The sequence below is a fragment of the Mandrillus leucophaeus genome, unplaced genomic scaffold (assembly GCF_000951045.1).
Source record: "Mandrillus leucophaeus isolate KB7577 unplaced genomic scaffold, Mleu.le_1.0 Scaffold1321, whole genome shotgun sequence".
NCBI classification, from domain to species: Eukaryota; Metazoa; Chordata; class Mammalia; order Primates; family Cercopithecidae; genus Mandrillus; species Mandrillus leucophaeus.
The window spans coordinates 181,479-204,284 of record NW_012101279.1 but is presented as its reverse complement, the minus strand read 5'-3'; the positions used below and the strand labels follow the sequence as shown (position 1 = coordinate 204,284).

Genomic DNA, 22,806 nt, shown 5'->3' with positions numbered 1-22,806 from the left:
TTGAACTACCGTATGATCTGGAAATCCCACTTCTGAGTATATAGCCAAAGGAGATGAAATCAATATGTTGAAGAAATATCTGTACTCCCATGTTCATTGCAATATGATTCACAATAGTCAAGATATGGAATCAACCTAATGTTCATCAATGAATGACTGGATAAAGAAAGTGTAACACACATATACACACAGAGGAATATTATTCAGACTTAAAAAAGAAGAAAATCTTATCATTCATGATAACACGATGAACATGGAGGACATTATGCTAAGTGAAATAAGACAGACACAGAAAGATGCATGATCTCACTTACATGAAATATTAGAAAGTTCAAGAAGCAGAGAGTAGAATAGTGGTTTCTACGGGCTGGGAGGTGGGGAATATGGGTCAAAGGGTACAACATTACAGTTATGCAGGATTAATAAGTTCTAAAGATCTAATGTTAAAGCATAGTAACTCTATTAATACAGTTTACACTTGAAAGTTGCTAAAAGAGTAGCTCTTAGTTGTTCTCACCACACACACACACATACACACACACACACGTAGTTATGTGAGGTGATGTATATGTTAATTAGCTTGATTATTATAATAATTTCACAATGTGTTCATACATCAGAACATCACATTGTATATCATAAATGTATAGAATTTTAAATTTGTCTATTATACTTCAATAAAGATAGAAAAAATAATAAAAACTCCAAACCTATATGCCTTCTGATTTTAAAAATTGAATTTGAAACAAAAAGTGAAAAGTATGAATACATTCAAACTGCATTCAGTATGTTGGAATTTTAAAGTATATGGGTAAAGTATAAAGGATAATGAAGAAATGAATGATTGATACAACCATTTGACCATATTGAAATAAGAATCTTGTCCAGAAAACACACGATCATATGAGATTTTGAAATGAAATATAAATCTAATGCCAGTGAAGAAGATTATGATTTCATGTAATCTTTTTAAGTGGCATATATTATTATCATGAGTGACCTGAACTCACTACCTCCAAGCCAAAATATTGTGCTTTTTAATGTTGAGAATATTTTCTCAGGATTTTTTTAAAAAATCAAACTGTAATACAAATAGCTTGAGTCTGAAATTTGGACTTTTTCCCCGCTCAATGTCTTTTTTTTGTCTTTGGAGAAAAAAAAAAAAAAAAAAACTGGTGATGTATTATTTAGCTAATTTGCAAACCAATTCCAAATGTTCCAACAGAGCATGAAGAACTAATTTTCAGGACTGAAAACCACTTGAGTGGATTAGTAATGTACTCATTGTTGTCTTCCGAGTTGAAACACCCAACCTTCCAGCTTCTGCCTGTAAAAGTTGCAACTTTTCATCTGTTAGAGTGCTGACAGTAGTCTTCGAGCAAGCACTCCATAATTTCTGGGCCATTTATGTTTAATATGAATATCCAGACTTTTCAGACAGCCATTAAACTGTTGGCACTATTTATAATGATCAACGATTGTGAATTCAAAATTTTCTAATTAAGTAGAAGCTAGCAAGAGAAATGAACTGCAAATATAACCTAAATTATAAATTAAGCTGTCCACCATTGAGTTGCATATAGCTGCCTCGGTGAAAGACTGCAAACAATATTATCCTTCTGATTGAAATAAAACTTATTTTTATGCTAATTTAAAAATGCATGGCTGATTTTTATTACCAAAATTAAGAAACATTTAAAAAAACTTACCTAAATTGATGATCTTCATGTGCACTAATTACCCATTAATGAGTGTGTAGTTTAAAAAACTTTGGAACACACTGTTATTAAAGACATTTTGAGTGTTAATTGCCTTGTTGTTTGTCTTAATGTTCTTAGGTAATTACAAGTAATCTCAATTTAGGGAATGAGAATTTCTCTATCATCTTCTTGACCCTATATCCATATGAAATTCATATTGACATTCCACCACACAGAGTCAGAGAAAGTTCTTATTCTGGTACTTTTATTACTTGCTGATCTCCTCTACCACCTTATTCATCTGCTTGAGGGGTCTATACATCTGGCCAGCTGAGCTACTTTCCTACTTCTTTTTCTGATTGTCATTGCCCATCCTCCATATACTTCTTAGAGTGGAAGATATGGGAAATTCTAATTTATTATGTTCACTAACTTGTGACTGTAATAGGAAGTTACATATTATGTTTTATAACAATGAGAATTGGAAAGACAAAATCAGCCTTTTTATACTATCAGGTATTATTTGATGTCACTCAGTAGTCTTATTACCACATAATAATTTACTTAAATGAATATGAGTAATTGGGCCCTTTTCCTGTACAGCACTTCAGAGATACCTTCAGACCAATGCAATCCTAGTTTCAGAGCTATCAGTGTGTGTAAAGATCATGAAACCCTGCTACTACTTATGAACATTATAATTTCATCATGATAATACTATAACTAGGCTTAGAAAACACCAACTCACTGACAAAACCTCTTTTAGACTTTAATTTCACTAGATCTGGAGTTATGTGCAGGAATTTATATGTGGAGTAATGTATATTTTTTGTCAGCCCTTACGTCATCCAGGTAGAAGACTATTTTAAAATATATTTATACTCTAAGATATTAAAGAGCTAAGTGGGGAATAGTGGCTTACAGGCTGAATTTAATCCACAGGTGTATTTTTATAGTTATTTCATAGTTGTTAAAAATTGAGTTAGTTGCCAACGTTTGTAACTCGTGAAATTTCATATACAAATCCAGACTTTCAGTTTGACTTAAAAGTGAACAAAACAATCTAATAATAGCCAGTTGGGGCTGATTAAATGCTGCTCCTGAGGATAAGGATGAGTGATTTCCTCTACACCATTTTCCATTTAGCACTTATTTGCCTGCCTTGCCCTAGCAGGCATTTGAATTCTCTATCTTTGCAAGTGTAATAATAATTAATCTTATATGGGTACTTTAGCTTCATTTGAGATTTATAACCCTTAACGTTATTTCATTTGGATGTGTTTAATTGTCTGTGTATTATTCATTAAGTGATAATGTTTCTTTTCCTTTTAAAAAGAGGAATTTGGACTTATAAAGAGCAGGAAGACTATACTGACATTAAGCAACTCTGTGGAAGTTCACGTTGCATTGCATAGTAATAAATGTTAATGAACTCTGAACATTTACATAGCACCAATTTACCAAAATAGACATTATAAATCTTGACTGCTACTAGATAATGCACCACATAGGATATAGTAATTACAGGAAAACTATATAAACTATTTGTATAGATCTCCTCTTGGTGAAAAAATTTTGAGTACAAAAGCCTTATATAATTCTTGATCATTGTGGTGAGATTTTCAGGATGGCCACATTTACTCATAGTTACTTTACTTCAGAACTTGGGAGTGTAGCTTCAGACTTAAATGATATTGAATTTTTGATTCAGCTGAATTACTAATACCAGTGTTGACACGAATTGTTACTCAGCAGATGTAATATGGATTCTAGGTGGCTTTTCATTAGTTTTACTCAATTTCGTGTTTGGTTAAAACTGCATAAGTTAACCATTAACTCCAATGCAATACTAATACATAGTCAAACCTAGCAGCTTATGTTTAAATTCTGCCTCTCTTGATTTACTTGCCTTAATTTATATGGAAAAGCTACTTTTGGTTTCCATTTCTGTTACTGAACATATGGTCGGCTAACTAGTATATGATTTATCCTGCAAAACATGTCTTGTCACTAATTAAATTTTTCTCATTTGAATGGCATATAACGTAAGTGCTGCATCTGAGACCCAGTGACACTTGCAATGGTATTATTGGTTAATACAAAGTTAATTTTCAAATTATTTCTTTTTACTTAGAGTTTCCCTTACCATGTTTATTTGATTTTGTTGTTTAAATTTAATTAGTTTAAAAGAAACCACATAAAGCATGTTTGTTTACTGAGAACAGAAACAAAGAATGCATCATACTTTCTAAATCAACCAAAATTTATGTTGCAATTATGCAAATAATCGTAATAGATATACGTTCTTTTCTACAGTTTCAAGTCAAATTTATATATTTCTGTATTCAATCCATCATGAGGATTAGATCACTTAAAGAGTTAACTGTATCTAGGACATACTTTTAAAATATAATCCATTTAAAATAAAAGAACTATTTTCTTTTGTTAAGAAGATAGTGTCAAGTATAATCATATAGCAAAAATTAGGTTGATAGAAGTAGCCTGAAAATATTATAAGTTGCAAACTTTCATTTTAAGTTGCTTATAAGTTTGTTTTTCCTTATTATAAGATGACATAACAGAAAGAGGATGGTGAATATTATCTTGTTTTTAGGAATTAAAATTGATATGTTTTCATTAGCTCTGGAAAATTGAATAGTTATCAGTCCGATGAAAATATTCAATCTAGATGTTAGCTGAAAAATATAATAAATGATCTCAAAATTATATTAGAGTCTAAAGATTATAATGATCCACAGGTTCATATGGGCCATTAAAAAGACACCGGGGCCTATCATGGGGAGGGGGGAGGGGGGAGGGATTGCATTGGGAGTTATACCTGATGTAAATGACGAGTTGATGGGTGCTGACGAGTTGATAGGTGCAGCACACCAACATGGCACAAGTATACATATGTAACAAACCTGCACGTTATGCACATGTACCCTAGAACTTAAAGTATAATAATAATAAAAAATAAATGAACAAAAAAAAGAGAGATTAGTGATATTAATAATATAGTATTAAAATGAATATAATACTGAGAACCACATAAATATTACATAATATTATTAGCCATTTTCACTTTTTTCTCCACACAAATTCTCTGGACACTACATTTAATTTCATGGCCTCAGATGCCATGTATATACAACAATCACTTCCAAATATATAGATCATTTCCAATGTGTATTTATAACCCTGACCTCTCCACTGAGCTCCAGACCTCCATGAGTTATTGTCTATATGTCACCTGCCCCTTGGTTTACAGGAACTACAAAACTAACATTTCAAAATTAAACTAGTTTTTCTCCCTTTTTGTTTTTTGAGACAGAGTCTCACTCCGTCACTTAGACTGGTGAGTGGTGGCACGATCTCAGCTCACTGCCACATGTGCCTCCTGGGTTCAAGCGATTCTCATGCCTTAGCCTCCCGAGTAACTGGAATTACAGGCACATGCCACCACAGCTAATTTTTGTATTTTCAGTAGAGATGGCCAGGCTGGTTTCAAATTCCTGACCTCAAAAGATCTGCCCACCTCGGCCTCCCAAACTGCTGGGATTACAGGCATGAGCCACTGTGCCTGGCCTTGCCCTGGTTTCTATTTTCTCTATCTGATAATTGCTAACATTCATTAGCCAGGACTGTGTCATAGTCACCTCTATGTGAAAGATGGCTAGGATGGGAAGTTGGTAACTAGGATTGTGCTAGAAACCAATAATATCTCTCCCGACCACTTGCAAGCTATGTTGTTTTTGAAATAATTTCTTTGTGGCACAGTTTTAAAAAATCTGTGAATTGAAATAGTGCCTGGCAAATAGTATGTTCTTGGTAAATATTGTTTCAGTTATTTGTTTCTGCATAGCCAGTCACCCCAAAAGGTAGTGCCTTAAAACAAATTGTTATTTTCCATGATTGCCCCAATAGTGTCAGACAGGGTTCGATTACTAAAGCAAAATGACAGTGCTTAGCTCTGTAGTTTATTACAGAAAAAATACAAATAGAAACAGCATTAAAGTTAAGAATATTCTTTATAGTCAAAGGCTGTAGGGTTTCAGAGAGGCCAGAGTGAACTTTTTCTCCCCTCTCTAAGGCCATAACAGGACATGATTTCTGTCTTGGATCAGGAACCACTGACATGTACATGGAACACCACAGAATCAGGGAGCACAAAATGGAGTCTTGCCAGGATTTTTTACACTCTGCTGGACATGTTGGCATATTATTTATAACTAGCACCAACAGTAGAGTCCTCCATGGGTCTCACTGAGACCAGGTACAAATGATCACTTTCACTATTATTGATGAGCCGTGCTCACAAGCTGATGCAAACCACTCCAAAACTTATAGGACCCATAATTACAAAACCATAATGTTAATTAGTAGTTTCATATTTTGATCTGGGATCAGTGCCTTTTAGGTACTCTAGCAAAGTGGCTCATGCTGATTCCAAACTTACTGGAATTAACCTTCTCAGAATGCTTCTGTGGGTTCATTGGGCTTAGGTAGTTTTTCTGATGCATGTAGTATTTCTGGTTCATGTCATTATCAGCTGGGGTGACTCATTTGGCTGCATTCATTTGGTGCTGGGGCTGGAATATCCAAGATATTTATACATATGACATATCAGAAGGGTTGGCTGTAATAACTGGGAGCTGGCTGGGCCTCATTTTTTGTCTAGGTAGTTAGACTACTTGTAAGGAGGCTCCAGGCTCTGAGAGTGCAAATGTGGAACATATGCATGTGAAGGCCTAGGCTCAGAAGTGGTACTTTTCACTGTGTTCTTTTTATCAAGCCAAGTTATAATTTTCAGTGTGTTCTTTTTATCAAGCCAAGTTATAATGCCAGTCAGATTCAAGGTGAGGGAAATGGACTCCATCTTCTAATGAAAGCATGGAATTACAGGGATGAGAGGCATTTTTGGTGACCACCTTTGTAGACAATCTATCGTGACTCATTATTGTTCTAATTATTTTATTATCATCACCCAACTATTTTCTAGTCAAAGAAGATGTTGTCTCTTGACTGCATTTTTGAAATAGCCTTTTTATTGATATCTCTACTTCTATTCATACTCCATTCTTTAATATCTTCATAGGCAGTCAGATTTATCTTTTTTTTAAATTTTCGTTTTAGGTTCAGGGTACATGGGCAGGTTTGTTATATAGGTAAATTGCGTTTCACAGGTATTTGATGCAAGTAGATCCCAGTGTCTTTTGTTCCCTTTTTTGAGTACATGTATATTCAATGTTTACCTCTCACTTATAACTGAGAACATGTAGTATTTGGTTTTCTGTTCCTGTGTTAGTTCACTTAGGATAATGACCTCTAGCTCCATCTATGTTGGTACAGAGGACATGATCTCATTCTTGTATTGTATGGCTGCATAGTATTCCAGGGTGTATATGTACCACATTTTCTTTGTCCAGTGATATAGTTTCGATATGCATTCTCACCCAAATTTCCAATGTTGGAAAGTGGGACTTGGTGGGAGGTGATTGGATCATAAGGAAGGATTTCTCGTGAATAGTTTAGCACCGTCCCCTTGGTACTGTCCTCATGATAGTGAGTGAGTTCTCATGAGATCTGGACATTTAAAAGTGTGTAACACCTTCCCTGTTGCTCTCTTGCTCCTACTTTTGCCATATAAAGTGCCTCCTCCCCCTTTGCCTTCTGCCATAATTGTAGGCTTCCAGAGTCCTCCTTAAAAGTAGATGCCAGTGCTGTGCTTCCTGAATAGCCTGCAGAACTGTGAGTCAATTAAATCTCTTTTCTTATAAATTACCCAGTCTCAAGTATTTCGTTGTAGCAATGTGCGAATGGACTAATACATCCAGTCTACTATTGATGGGCATTTAGATTGATTTCATGCCTTTGCTATTCTGTATAGTGCTGCAGTGAACATATGCATGCATGTGTCTTCATGGCAGAATGATTTATATTCCTTTGAATAGACATCCAATAATGGGATTGCTGGGTCGAATGATAATTCTGTTTTAAGTTCTTTGAGAAATTGCCAAACTGCTTTCCAGCAATGGCTGAACTAATTTACATTCCCACTAGCAGTGTATAAGCATTCCGTTTTCTCTGCCACCTTGCCTGCATCTGTTATTTTTTGACTTTTTAGTAATAGCCATCCTGACTGGTGTGAAATGGTACCTGACTGTCGTTTTGATTTGCAGTTCTCTAATGATTAGTGATGTTGAGCATTTTTTTTCATATGCTTGTTGGCTGTGTTGTATGTCTTCTTTTGAAAAATGTCTGTTCATACATTTTGCCTACTTTTTAATGGGGTTGTTTTTTCTTTTGCTTGTTAGTTTATTTAGGTAGGTTCCTTATAGATTCTGGATATTAGACCTTGATCATATACATAGTTTCCAAATTTTTCTCTCATTCTATAGGTTGTCTGTTTACTCTGTTAATAGTTTCTTTTGCTGCACAGAGCTCTTTAGTTTAATTAGGTCCCATTTGTTAATCTTTGTTTTTGTTGCAATTGCTTTTGGTATCTTTGTCATGAAATCTTTGCCAAGTCCTATGTCCAAAAGGGTATTTCCTGAGTTATCTTTCAGGATTTTTATAGTTTTAGATTTCACAGTTAAGTCTTTAATCCATCTTGAGTTCATTTGGTATAAGAAAGGGATTCAGTTTAAGGAAGGGATCCAGTTTCAATCCTCTGCATGTGGCTAGTTATCCTAAAACTATCTATTAAATAGGGAGTTCTTTCACCATTGCTTGTTTTTGTTGACTTTGTTGAAGATCAGATGGTTCAGATGGTAGTAGGTGTGTAGCATTCTTTCTGGGCTCTCTATTTCGCTCTATTGGTCTATGTGTCTGCTTCTGTACCAGTACCATGCTGTTTTGGTTACTGTAGCCTTGTAGTATAGCTTGAAGTCAGGTAGTGTGATGTCTCCAGCTTTGTTCTTTTGCTTAGAATTACTCTACATTTCAGGCTCTTTTTTTGGTTCAATATAAATTTTAAAATAGCTTTTTTTCTAATTCTGTGAAGAATGTCATTGGTAATTTAATAGGAATAGTACTGAATCTATAAGTTGCTTTGGGCAGTATGGCCATTTTCACAATATTGATTCTTACTATCTCAGAGCATGGAATACTTTTTCATTTGTTTGTGTAATTTCTGATTTGTTTCAGCAGGGTTTTGTAGTTCTCATTGTAGAGAAAGAAATCTGCCTGCATGATCCAGTTACCTCCCACCATGCCTTCCTTCAACACATGGGGTTTACAGTTCAACATGAGATTTGGGTTGGGACACAGCCAAACCATATCAGGTAGGTTCAGTGGACTGGCCTCATTTCTGTTTTCTAGGAGTCACTGGGGACCAGAAATGAGTCCTGGTGTGTGGTAACCCCATGCAGGGTTCCCAGCTTCCTCCCACTTTAGCTCAACATCTGTATTCTCTGTCTGTCCATTTTTAGTGCCTTCCCTTTGAACATCTACTCAGGGTGTGCTAGGCTTCCCGATGTCTTGGTTTCTCAGTGGCAGATGTTCCTCCTGGCTGTGTCTAGTCAGCCATCTTAGTTTCCTATCAGTTTATCTTCTTAAAATGTAATCTGACTTAAAAACAACAACCCAGAAGGAAAATGGTGGATAGGAGGCAGGACTAACTTGCAGCTTCCACTCGGAGAGACAGAGCAGTGTGGGGAGACACACATTGTGTACTTTTCCTCCAGGAACTACCACAGAAACATACCAGGAAAGTCATGAGAATTCACAGACACATTGAAGGAGGTGATTGCCACTGCAGGCTTTGTGGGGCAGCCAAGGAACTGTGAGTCAGCTTGCTTTCTCAGCTGGAAGGCTTGTAGCCTCGGGCAAGTTCTCAGCCCTGTTCACTGGCTTCCTGGAAATAAATTCAGTTCTATTGTGGGGGTTGGGGGGTGTAGGGGTAATGGTGGGAGTGAGACTGGCTTTTCAGGGTGCAGGCAGCATGGGAGTGCTGTGGGTGCCGGCTTTCTGCCACTTTCCTGGTGACCTGTGTGATGCAGCAAAGACAACCATAATCTTTCTGGGAACATAACTCCATTGGCCTGGGAACCACATCCCTATATCTCACAGCAGCCACAGCAAGTCCCACCCAAGGAGAGGCCGAGCTCAGACATGCCTAGCTCTGCCCCAACCTGATGCTCTTTCTCTACCTGCCCTGGTAGCCAAAGACAAAGGACATAATCTCTTGGGAGCTCTATGGCTGCACCCACTGCCTGATCCTCCCTATACAACTGCAGCTGATGTGCTCTTGAAAGCGCCAGCTCCTAGCTTGGGGCCAACCAACACAAAACCAGTACACTTAACAAAAATACAATCTAGGACCCTCACAGAGTCCACTTCACTCCCCTGCTACCTCCACCAGAGTAGGTGCTGGTATTCATGGCTGAGAGACCTGAAGATGGGTCACATCTCTTTGCAGACACTCCTCTGTACCAGCCTGGAGCTCAGTAACTCTGCTGGGTGGCTCAACCTGGAAGAGAAACAATAATCACTGCAGCTCAGGTCTCAGGAAGTCACATCCCTAGAGGATAGGGGAGGCAATAGACTTAAACTATACCCTACAATGAATGGACTTAACAGATATTTACAGAGAATTCTACTCAACAACTGCAGAATATACATTCTATTCATCAGCGCATGAAACATTCTCCAAGGTAGGCCATATGATAGGTCACAAAACAAGTCTCAACAAATTAAAAAAAAATGAAAATATTGCAAGTATTCTGTCAGACCACAGTAGAATAAAACTGGAAATCAATTCCAAAGGGATCCCTCAAAACCATGGAAATACATGGAAATTAAATAACCTGCTCCTGAATGATCATTGGGTTAACAATGAAATAAAGTTGGAAATTAAAAAATTATTTGAACTGAACGGTAAGAATGATACAACCTCTCAATACCTCTGTAATATAGAAGTAGAAGAAAAGAAGTAACAAAAATCAGGGCAGAACTAAATGAATTGAAACAACAACAAAAACAACAAAACAATACAAAAGATAAATGAAACAAAAAACTGGTTATTTGAAAAGATAAATAAAATTAATAGATCATTAGTGAGATTAATGAAGAAATGAAGAGAGAAGATCCAAATAAGCTCAATTAGAAATGAAACAGGAATGATTACAACTGATACCACAGAAATACAAAAGATCATTAGAAGCTATTTTGAACACCTTTATGCATATAAACTAGAAGATCTAGAGGAGATGGATAAATTCCTGGAAATAGACAACCCTTTTAGATTAAACCAGGAAGAAAGAGAAACTCTGAACAGACCAGTAATAAGCAGCAAGATTGAAATGATAATTAAAAAGCTACCAACAATAAAAAGTCCAAGACCAGATGGATTCACAGATGAGTTCTATCAGACATTCAAAGAAGAATTGGTACCAATCCTACTGATACTATCCCACAAGATAGAGAGAGAGGGGATCATCTGTCAATCATTCTATGAAGCCAGTATCACCCTAATGCTAAAACTAGGAAAGGACATAACAAAAAAAAAAAAAAAAAAAGAAAAGAAAAAACTAAAGACCAATATCCCTGATGAACACAGCTGCAAAAATCCTCAACAAAATACCAGCTAACAGAATCTAACAGCATATACAAAAGATAATCCACTATGATCAAGTGGGTTTCATACCAGGGATGCAGGGATGGTTTGACATCTGCAAGTCAATAAGTGTGATGTATTACGTAAATAGAATTAAAAATCCCTTGATCATCAGAACAGATGCAGAATAAGCATTTGGCAAAATCCAGCATTCCTTTAGTATTAAACCCTCAGCAAAATTGGCATAGAAGGGACACACCTTAAGGTAATAACAGTCATCTATGATAAACCCACAGGCAACATTATACTAAACAGGAAAAAGTTGAAAGCATTCTCCCTGAGAACTGGAACAAGACCAGTATTCCCACTTTCATCACTTCTACTCAACAAAATACTGGAAGTCCTAGCCAGAGCAATCAGACAAGAGAAAGAAATAAAGGGTATCCAAATTGGTAAAGAGGAAGTCAAATTATTGCTATTTGCCGATGACATTTTCATATACCTAGAAAACCTGAAAGATTCATTCAAAAAGCTCCTAGAATTGGTAAATGAATTCAGCAAAGTTTCAGGATACAAAATTAATGTACACAAATTAGTAACTCTGCTTATACCAACAGTGATTAAGCTGAGAATCAAATCAAGACTCAACCCTTTTACAATAGCTTAAAAAAAATTTTAGTTATATACTTAAGCAAGGAGATGAAAGACCTCTCCAAGGAAAACTGCACTGCTGAAAGAAATCATAGATGGCACAAATAAATGGAACACATCCCATGCTCATGGATGGGTAGAATCAATATTATAAAAATGACCATATTGCCAAAGCAATCTACAGATTCAATGAAATTCTCATTAAAATACCACCATCATTCTTCACAGAACTAGGAAAAACAATCCAAAAATTCATATGGAACCAAAAAAGAGCCCACATAGCCAGAGCAAGACTAAGCAAAAAGAACAAATCTGGGGAAATCTGAAGGCATTACATTACTCGGCTTCAAACTATACAACAAGGCTATCCACCAAAACAGCATGGTACTGATACAGAAACAGGCACACAGACCAATGGAACAGAATTGAGAACCTAGAAATAAACCCAGAAAACTTGACAGTTGACTGATCTTTGACAAAGCAAACAAAAACGTAAAGTGGGGAAAGGACACCCTATTCAACAAATGGTGCTGGGATAATTAGCAGGCCACATGTGAATGAATGAAACTGGATCCTCATTTCTCACTGTATACAAAAACCAACTCAAGATGTATCAAAGACTTAAATCTAATGCTTGAAACCATAAAAATTCTAGAAGATAACATTGGAAAAACCCTTCTAGACATTAGCCTAGGCAAAGACTTCATGACCAAGAACCCAATAGCAAACACAACATAAACAAAGATAAATGGATGAGACTTAATTAAACTAAAAAGCTTCTGCACAGCAAAAGTCATAATCAGCAGGGTAAACAGACAACCCATAGAGTGGGAGAAAATCTTCACAATCTATACATCTGAGAAAGGACTAATATTCAGAATTTATAAGGAACTCTAATCAGCAAGAAGAAAAACAATTTCATCAAAAAGTGGGCAAAGGACATGAATAGACAATTCTCAAAAGAAGATATACAGATGGCCAACAAACATATGAAAAAATGCTGAACATCAATAATTGTCAGAGAAATGCAACTCAAAATCACAATGTGTTACCACCTTGCTCCTGCAAGAATGGCCATAATAAAAAAATAAAAAAAAAAAAAATCAGATGTTGGCATGGATATGGTGGAAAGGGAACAGTTTCCCACTGTTTGGTGGGAATGTAAACTAATACAACCACTATGGAAAACAGTGTGGAGATTTCTTAAAAAACTAAAAGTAGATCTACCATTTGATCCAGCAATCCCACTGCTGGGTATCTACCTAGAGGAAAATAAGTCACTGTACAAAAAAGATACTTGCACACACATGTTTATAGCAGTACAATTTGCAATTGCAAAAATATGGACGGAGCCCAAATGCCCATCAATCAATGAGTGGATAAAGAAAATGTGATATTATATATACACACACACACACACACACACACACACACACACACCATGGAATACTACTCAGCCATAAAAAGGAATGAAAATAATGGCATTCATAGCAATCTGGATGGAATTGGAGACCATTATTCTAAGTGAAGTAACCCAGAAATGGAAACCCAATCTCACTCATAAGTGGGAGCTAAGCTATGAGGACTCAAAGGCATAAGAATGATACAATGGACTTTGGGGACTTGAGGGAAAGGGTGGAATGGAGGTGAGGGATAAAAGAATACACATTGAGTACAATGCACACACTGCTTGGGTGATGGGTGCTCCAAAATCTCAGAAATCACCACCAAAGAATTTATTCATGTAACCAAATAACATCTGCTTCCCCAAAACCTAAGAAAAAAAATGATAGTAATAATCATTACTGATGATGGTGTAGGAATAAAGTTTAAGCTGTATGTTTTTCCCAGTTTTCCAATCCCTGCACATAATGTGATCAAATGGAAGATCACACTTCAGCTTTTAAAGAAAGAAAACCATTTTTTGTTAGGTTACAGATGAAAAGATGCCATAAATAACCTGTTTCAATAATTTTTAAGCTTTGTTTCCACAGCAGAATACTTTTAAGATCTGGGTCTTCTTCCTTAGAATAGATGTGATTAGTAAAAGATGCTATGGTAGTGATTCATTTTGTTCCAGTCTGTGGTTCTTTACTGTGCTTGAGAATCATCTGTGGGGCTTATTAAAAAGTAGATTCCCATACTCAACAAGATTCTGATTTACTGGGTCTAAGATGGGAACTGGGGGGCTATGTATTTAATAGGTTGATATTAATGCAGGTTGTCTGTTGGTCACAATTTGGAAAACAGGATTTTCAACCTTTGCCTAGGGTTGGTCTCTTCAAAGTGTTTTTACTTTCTTTATAATGTCATAAGTGGAAACCTGTCCTTTAGTGGTCAGTTCTCACAGACTTATTTTGGAGCTTATTTCTAAGTGGCTTATTAAATCCTAAACCTAGCTTTTTAGAAGCAAGGACCTCATTTGATTGTTCTATGTTATTTTAGTGAAGGAAAGTTCCATAACATTAAGATCTTTACAAAAAAACAGAATAAAAGAAAAAGGAAGTATTTCTTGAAGGATTCAAGATTTCATTTGTCCTTTTATGCAAGAAAGTCTTCTTAAGTTGAAGTATATTCATTTATAATTCACATGTAATCTTTTCCCTATGATCCCTAGTAGTGACCACTTATACAGTTGTTGAAAATAGTAGAAAAGTAATTCTGGTTTGTTAGTAGCTGATCATTTTGATCACGTTGGCCTGTATAGCACTCTCCCTTTATCTGCACCTTTACCTCCTATGGTTTTAGTTACTTTTGGCCAACCATAGTCTGAAAATATTAAATGGAAAATTCCAGAAGTAAACAATTTGGTTTAAAATTGCACACCATTCTGTGTAGTGTGATGAAATATCTCAACTTCTTGCTTTGTCCCACCTGGTAGGTGAAGCCCATTAGTCACTTAGTAGCTATTTTGGTTATCAGATTGACTGTTGGGGTATTCCAGTGCATGTGTTGAAAGAACTCTTATTTTAACTAATAATGGCTCCAAAGTGCAAGAGTAGTGATGCTATCAAGTGGGATATGACAAAGAGAAGTTGTAAAGTGCTTTCTTTGGAAAGGTGAAAGTTATTGACAATAAGGAAAGAAAGAAATTACATGTTGAGGTTGCTAAGATCTGCAGTAAGTATGAATCTTCTGTGAAATTGTGAACAGTATTTATTATAATTGTTCTATTTTATTATTAATTATTGTTATTAATCTTTCTGTGCCTAAAATATAAGTTAAACTTTATCATAGATATGTATGTATAGGAAAAAAAACTTAGTGTATATAGGGTTTCATACAATCCTCAGTTTCAGGCATTCGCTGGGAGACTTGAAACCTATCCCTTCTGGATAAGGAAGGACTACTGTATAGGGAGAAGAAGGATATTGCATATCTGTATAGCTTCAGAAAACAGGCTAATGCTATGTATTTGAATTTATACACCCCATATTTCTATATTTATTGCATATTTTGCAGGTTTATATAGCCACAGAATTTTGTAGAAGTTTCTTTTCTTCTGAACTTAACTTACTACAAGTTGGTAGATAAAAAAAATCTTATGTATCATTGCTGAAGTGCATCTTTTCTACCAGCCAGCAAATAATGGCATGAATCTGCTCATTTGAGCCAAGGTGTCATGAACTTTTGGATAACTTTTTAGAATCTAACCTATTTAAAATAAAAGATACTTCTGTATTAGTTTTTCATAAATTTTTAGTTTCTCCTTTTTTTTTTCTCCCAAATTATCAGGTTAAAAAAATACATAGGATTTACATATTTTATCATAATTAGAAGTGGCTGGCCAGGCACAGTGGCTCACGCCTGTAATCCCAGAACTTTGGGGGCCAAGGCGGGCAGATTGCTTGAGCTCAGTTCAAGACCAGCCTGGGGAACCTAAGACCAACATGGCAAAAACCCATCTCTACCAAAAATACAAAAATTAGTCGGGCCTGGTGGCGCATGCCTGTGGTTCCAGCTACTCAGGAGGCTGGGGTGGAGGACTTCTTGAGCACGTGAGGCAGAGGTTGCAGTGAGGTGAGACTGGGCCACTGCACTCCAGCCTGGGTAACAGAGTGAGACCCCATTTCAAAAAATGAAAAACAAAAACAACAAAAAATAAGAATTAGAAATGGCTAATGCACTTATTTGGAGCCAGATTATTTTCAATAGGAACTCATCATCAAATTCATAATGTAGTCAGTGGAAATGTAGGATTCAATTCATGTACACATCGATTCTTCTTGCAAATATTTTATTTTATTTTTTATTTTATTATTTTTTATTTTTTTTTTGAGACGGAATCTTGCTCTGTGCCCCAGGCTGGAGTGCAGTGGCATGATCTCGGTCTTCTTGCAAATATTAACTGAACCCTACTGTGTTTCAGGTACTCTTCTATACTCTTCTATACTCTAGAGATATAGCAGTGAGCAAAACAGAAAAAGAAAATGACCCGGCCTTTCTGGAGCTTAGAGTATAGCAGAAAATCTTATTTTGGATAGTAATAAATGATACGCTTAAAAACAGCAGAGAAGGGAACATAAATTGTTTGGAGGTGGTAATGAAATTTTAGATTGGGTGGCCTGGAAATGACTCATTGAGAATGTGACATGGTGTAGTGATCTGATTATAATGAAGGAGTAATCTGCAGAGAACATTTGAAGCAGACAGACTGCCAAATGCCAAGGTCCTGAAGCGGATATATGCCTGATCTGTTTAAGGAAGAGATATAGCAAAGTGAATGAGGGGAGAGAGAGGTAGGAGATGAGGCTAGAGAGGTAATGTGTGTGTGTGTGTATGTGTGTGTGTGTGTATGTGTGTGTAATTCAGACCGTATTAAGGATTTGGCTTGTCTTCTGAGATTGGCAACCACTGGGTGGGTTTGAGAAGCAGAGTGATACAATCTGACTCGGATTGTGCAACAGCTCCTTCACTAGCTGCTATGTCAGTAGATTGAAGGTGGACAAGGATTGGAGCAGGGAACAGTTAGGGGACTTTTACCGTAATTCAGGTAAGAGATGGTGGTGGCTTTGATCAGAGTGGTAGTTGTGGAGGTGGAGAAGTGGTTGGATTTGGAAATATTATAAAGATAGAAATGACAGGATATAATGATAGAACTTCATTATACATCTAATTTATAAGCCAATTATTCAATTAGTAAATCAAGGAGTAATTCTTTCAGACAAAGAAAAATAATTTAGGTATGTATGAAGCAGAAGATTTGAATCTAACTTTGTTTTTTTAGTATAAAAGGTACTTTATCAATGTACTTAAAATATTTGATGATGAATAAATAGTACTTCTTAATATTTATTTATATGACTAAGAAAATACAAAACTCAACCTCAGAACTTACTGAATTAATTCTTATCTGTTATAATGTATCTAGTTAAAAGCTTAATTTCTTACAGTTACCATATGTAGTGAAACTATTTCCTAGAGCCTTTTTGTTGGAAAAAACACATTGATTTACATACATTTAAAAAAGACAGTACAAAATTTTTTAGAGATGAGCTAGCTGTATACTTTTAAATGGAAGAACTAGAGAAGTCATTTTTCTTTCATTTTAGTATTTAATCATGTGAAGAACTGGATAATTTTTTTCTGAGCTTTATCAGTAGAGGGCAGCAAAGTTTCAGGTAGTGTGTTTTTGGGTTCAAGGGCTGCTTCGCTAAGGAAATTTTTTTTTTTTTTTTTTTTTTTTTTTTTTGCTGCTCTTAAGTTTGTTCCAGCTTGCCTTTTAATGTAGTGCTTTGGTAATATTATATAGGAATTCACTTAAAAACTCTGTGACTGTGGTTCAGATATTTAGCCAACTCTTCCCTTAGGTGCTATAGATCCTTTCTTAATGAGAACATGTATTTCTTTTTGTGATTTAGGGAGTACCAGGGCCTGGAAAATATGATATTAAAAGTCAATTTCAGAAGACAGAAAGTATGACACCAAATGCAAATAATGCATCCCCTGCTTTTCTTTCTCAATCCCAGGTAATGGTCTACAGTCATTTTCATATATTGAGTCTCATAGGCATAATGTGAGGCCAGCAACACATTCAGTGACGTTTAAAGGTTATAAGAAGAAAAGTGATATTTAAGCAAATTGGAAATAGACATGGTCTGAGAAAAATATATTACCAAAACATATTGGTAAAATGAACTGAAATAAAATTAGAAATACACAGATGAATATTTGAATAGAACCATCTATTAAACATTTTCTATTAAGCAAATTTGCATATATGAATGTTCAATTCAGTTTATAAGAAATGTCTTCTTTAGTCTTTTTAAAAATATGCTTTGTTAATGAATGTGTGGAGTGTTAACATGTAAGCTATATAGGCTTGCATCTCTTTCTGAAAAGGTTCTGAGGGCATTCTGTGGAGCCTGGCAATAGGTCATTTCTACAATTGCCACTGGGACCTTCACTAGTGATACAACAGTCATAGAATATATTTTGCAGTAACCATTTCACATACTCCTAGGAATATACTAAGAGCACTTGAAGGTATCTGACATATTTGCAAGGCAAGATAATTATAATACTAGCAAACCTTTATTATGTGGCAGCCTCCAGACCAAAGTAATTGTGAAATTTATCCACCTATGGTATGTACAGCTGTGATTATCTTATTTAACTTGGGAAGATTATTATCCTTCAGGTGACTATAGATGACTACTTTGATTTTATTGTACTTAAGAGACACCTCCTTGGAGACAAGTAGATAGATTGCAGGTATATTTGGAGCTAAAATTAACATGACTTTTTAATGGGCTAGATGTTGTTATGAGGGACTGGGAGGAATCAAGAATGAATACTAGATTTCTGCATCAAGCAACTTAATGATACTTAAGGTACTACAAGAGATGGATGTGGGGAAGACAGGATATTTTCTGTGTGTGTGTGTGTGTGTGTGTGCGCGCGCTCGCGTGCGCTTGCGCATGTGCCTGTGCATGTATGTGTGCCCTTGATTTTTTAAAAGTACTTTATACTGTTTCTGTTAATCTGATATATAGCCCTAACCTTATATCACTTGACACAATCATATTTTAAAATATATTTTTAGAAATAGAAAAGAATATTATATCAATTTGGTTTAAGGGGATAATGGGACAAAGAATAATGGTTCTTCAGTAAAAGATATGGAAGAATTAAAACTAAACAGGATAACCTACTAGGGGTAGTGTTAATGTTTATTTGAATGTGAATATATATATATATATGTATATGATTATGATAGAAAAAGAAGTAACACAATTAACAAAGTAGACTTAGAGCACAGAATTTCTGGTTTGTAGAAATAAAGACAGATACATTTCTGAGATGCTTATTTTAGTTATTGATTTAGGAGTTGTCAGGCATTTTATCTAAATGCACCGAATTGCCTTATGTCTTCAATTATTAATTTTAAATACATAGTATTTCCTTTATGGCAATGGCTCTTAACTCGGGATGCACATTAAAAACATCTGAGGAATTTAAATACATTCTGATACCCAAGTGCCAACATGCCCTTTGTTCTTCCTTCCAGAGATTGATTCATGTGGTTCAGAATAGGGCCTAAACAGCAATATATATGTTTTAATTCCTCAAGTAATTCTAATATGCAGTCACGGTTGAAAATTATCATTTTAAAATTTCACTTAGCATCTAAAATAATAAGATAGTATTTAGGAAAATAAATTTGAGACTCCTTTTTTGTACTTCCAGTAATAAATTGTTATTTTAGTAGTGTTAATATTTACCTACTTTACACAACTCAAAAGAACATATATGTTGTACTATATTTTTGTCTAAGAAATATAGGAAAATAGGAAAACATACACATAACTACTTGGCTATGTAAACACGATGAAGATAAACCAGAAAACAATGATGTTAGTTATCTACAAGGGATGGTGAGGAGGTAAAGTGCAAGCACTGGTATGCTGCTGTTTATTTGTACTGGCTTGCAAGAGCCAACTGTTAAGTTTCCAGGAGTTTTGCAAGCTGGTTGACATTACGTTGGTAGTGTGAAATTAGCCACTGCTGTGGGTGTATTTACACCATGGAAATCAGCAAATGTTGCAAATTGAGACTTTTCTGTCCCAAGTGGTGCAGCATCCCCAACAGGGGGCGTAACACTTCTTTGACTACACTTTAATAAAAATACGTATTTTATCTTTTGGAAAGATTTCAATGTTTTATATATTCAAAAATAAAAATAAATCAGTAAGAATCGGAAAAGTTAATAACTAAACTGAAAGCAAATGGAAACAAATGAGGCGGGTGGGTTACTTGAGGTCAGCAGTTTGAGACAAGCCTGGCCAACGTGGCAAAATCCAGTCTCTACTAAAAATACAAAAATTAGCCAGGCATTGTGGCATGCACTTGTAATTCCAGTTACTCAGGAGGAGGAGGCATGAGAATCTTCTGAACCCAGGAAGCAGAGGTTCCAGTGAGTCTAGAGATCCCGCCTGTGTGAAGGAATGAGACTCTGTCTCAGAAAAAAGAAAAAAAAGAATTGGAAACAAATTCTTAATTATTTTTAGTAGGTTGATTTATTGAGATGGTATGGATAAAGCAATCATAAAACTATCTTAGATATATCACAAGTTTCAGCAAAAAAGTTGATATTCTGAGGTATGGTTTTCATTGTTAAGGAAGGTGCATACAATAATGGATTGGAGGAGGTGAAAGAGGACCTTGTGGGATGGATTTGAAGGTTTTTATGTGAACTCATGATTTTTAATATATATTTATATGTATGAATATATGCATATATATGTCACATGTAAATGTATGTATGTTCATGTGTCTATGTATGAGTGTATATATGTATGTGTGTGTTTCTCTCTCTCATTCTCTGTGAATGTGTGTATGTTCTAGCTCTGTCTGCTAAATGAACCAAGAAGCAAAGATACCCCAGTAGCAAGGGACACATCTTGTGCCCAGATCTTGGTCTCTAATTCTGTTCCTACTGAAAGAAAAAGGATTCCTCAGAGAAATAACTGATTCCAGGGTAGGTGGAAGAGGAAAGTGTAACACTTTATGTCAGAAAGTAAGTTCTAAACAAAATAATGATGAGAGCATATCACAGTGACATAGGAAACAACATGAAGTGCCCCCCATTGGTTCAATAATAAATTATAAATCATTAATGTTGGCATTCATGAGTCAATATGGATAATAAATAGACAACTAAGTACAGTTGTCCTCTGAACAATGCACAGATTAGGGATGCCAACCCTCCATGCATTTGAAAATCTGCATATGATTTTTGACTCCTCCCAAACTTAGCTACAAATAGGCCATTGTTGACCAGAAGCCTTACCAATAACATAGTCAAGTCACATATATTTTGTATGTTATATGTGTTTTGTACTGTATACTTACAATAAAGTAAGCTAGAAAAAAGAAAATGTTATTAAAAATCACAAGGAAGAGAAAATGTATTTGCTATTTATAAAATGGAAGTAAATTACTATAAAGCTCTTGTCATTACATTCAATAGACTAGGAGGAAGGAGAAGAGGAATGGTTGGTCTTGCTATCTTAGGGGTGGCAGAAAGTGAAGAAAATTTGTATATAAGTGGAACCACATTGTTCAAACCCATGTTGTTCAAGGGTCGACTATAGATAGGTAAGTAGATAGCTAGATAATGAAGTAAATAATTGAAGGAGAAGGGAGAGCACTTGCTTTCAGTAGAATGTTAAGTACTTACTATAAATATAGAGACAGTGTTAAATTTGATCAAAATTAAAATTACCAGTGAAGGCCAGCAGACATCATATCTCCAGATATGATATCCTGGGAAAGCCATGCATCACCTACCAAGTAGTCTGTCCAGAAATGTATAACCTGGATATAATTATGAGGCAATATCAGGTAAACCTCAAGTAAGTAAGATTCTATTGTACAGAAGGGTGATTCTCCCACAATGTTAAAATCACGAAACACAAAGGAAGGCTGTAGAAATGTTCCTACATTAAAGGAGATAAAAGAGACATGATGACTAAAGCAATATGACTCTAATCTAGATTATGTACTGAAGGGGAAGAATGCAATAGAGGCCTTATTAGATCAGCTGACGAATTTGGAATATGAATCCTAGATTACATGAAAGCATTAGATCATTGATACATTTACTGAAGTTGATAACTGTACTGTGGATATGTAAGAAAATATCCACATTTTTTTTCTAAATATATACTGAAGTATTTATGGGTGAAGAACCATGACATATGTAACTTTCAAAATATGTGTGTGTGTGTGTGTGTGTGTGTGTGTGTGTGTGTACAGAGTAAGAGAGACAGAGACTGAAAGAGAAGGACAAACAGACAAAACAGAGATAGAGCTGGCAAAGAAAAAAAGGCAAATGAGGTAACATGATAATGGATGAATCTGGGTAAAGGTTATACACATATTTTCTGTATTACTTTTATTCATTTATCTTTTCTGTAAATTTGAAATTATTTTCAAATAAAAAGTTAAAAAGATTATACAATGCTAGCTCACACCTGTAATTCCAGCACTTTGGGAGGCTGAGATAGGCGGATCAGGAGGTCAGGAGATTGAGACCATCCTGGCTAACACAGTGAAACCCCCGCTCTACCAAAGACACAAAAAAATAGCCGGGCATGGTGGCGGGCACCTGTAGTCCCAGCTACATGGGAGGCTGAGGCAGGAGAATGGTGTGAACCTGGGTGGTGGAGGTTGCAGTGACCCGAGATCGCGCCACTGCACTCCAGACTGAGTGACAGAATGAGACTCCATCTCAAAAAAAAAAAAAAAAAGATTATACAATGCTGTATCTCATGAGTTCATAGTTATATATATATAACATTTTTTATATATATGTTAATAAGTTTATAAGTTCAACTGAATTGATAAACCACTGAATCTAAGATTTTTTTTGAGATATCTAATGATATTGTT

General features: G+C 35.5%; 1 protein-coding gene across 1 annotated transcript in view; it reads left to right on the top strand.

Moving 5' to 3' along the window:
* Window positions 1-22,806, top strand: part of STPG2 (sperm-tail PG-rich repeat containing 2) — a gene marked incomplete at its 3' end in the record, with an annotated part of 269,635 nt that overhangs the window by 91,876 nt on the left and 154,953 nt on the right. The gene's annotated exons all lie outside the window — the stretch shown is intronic.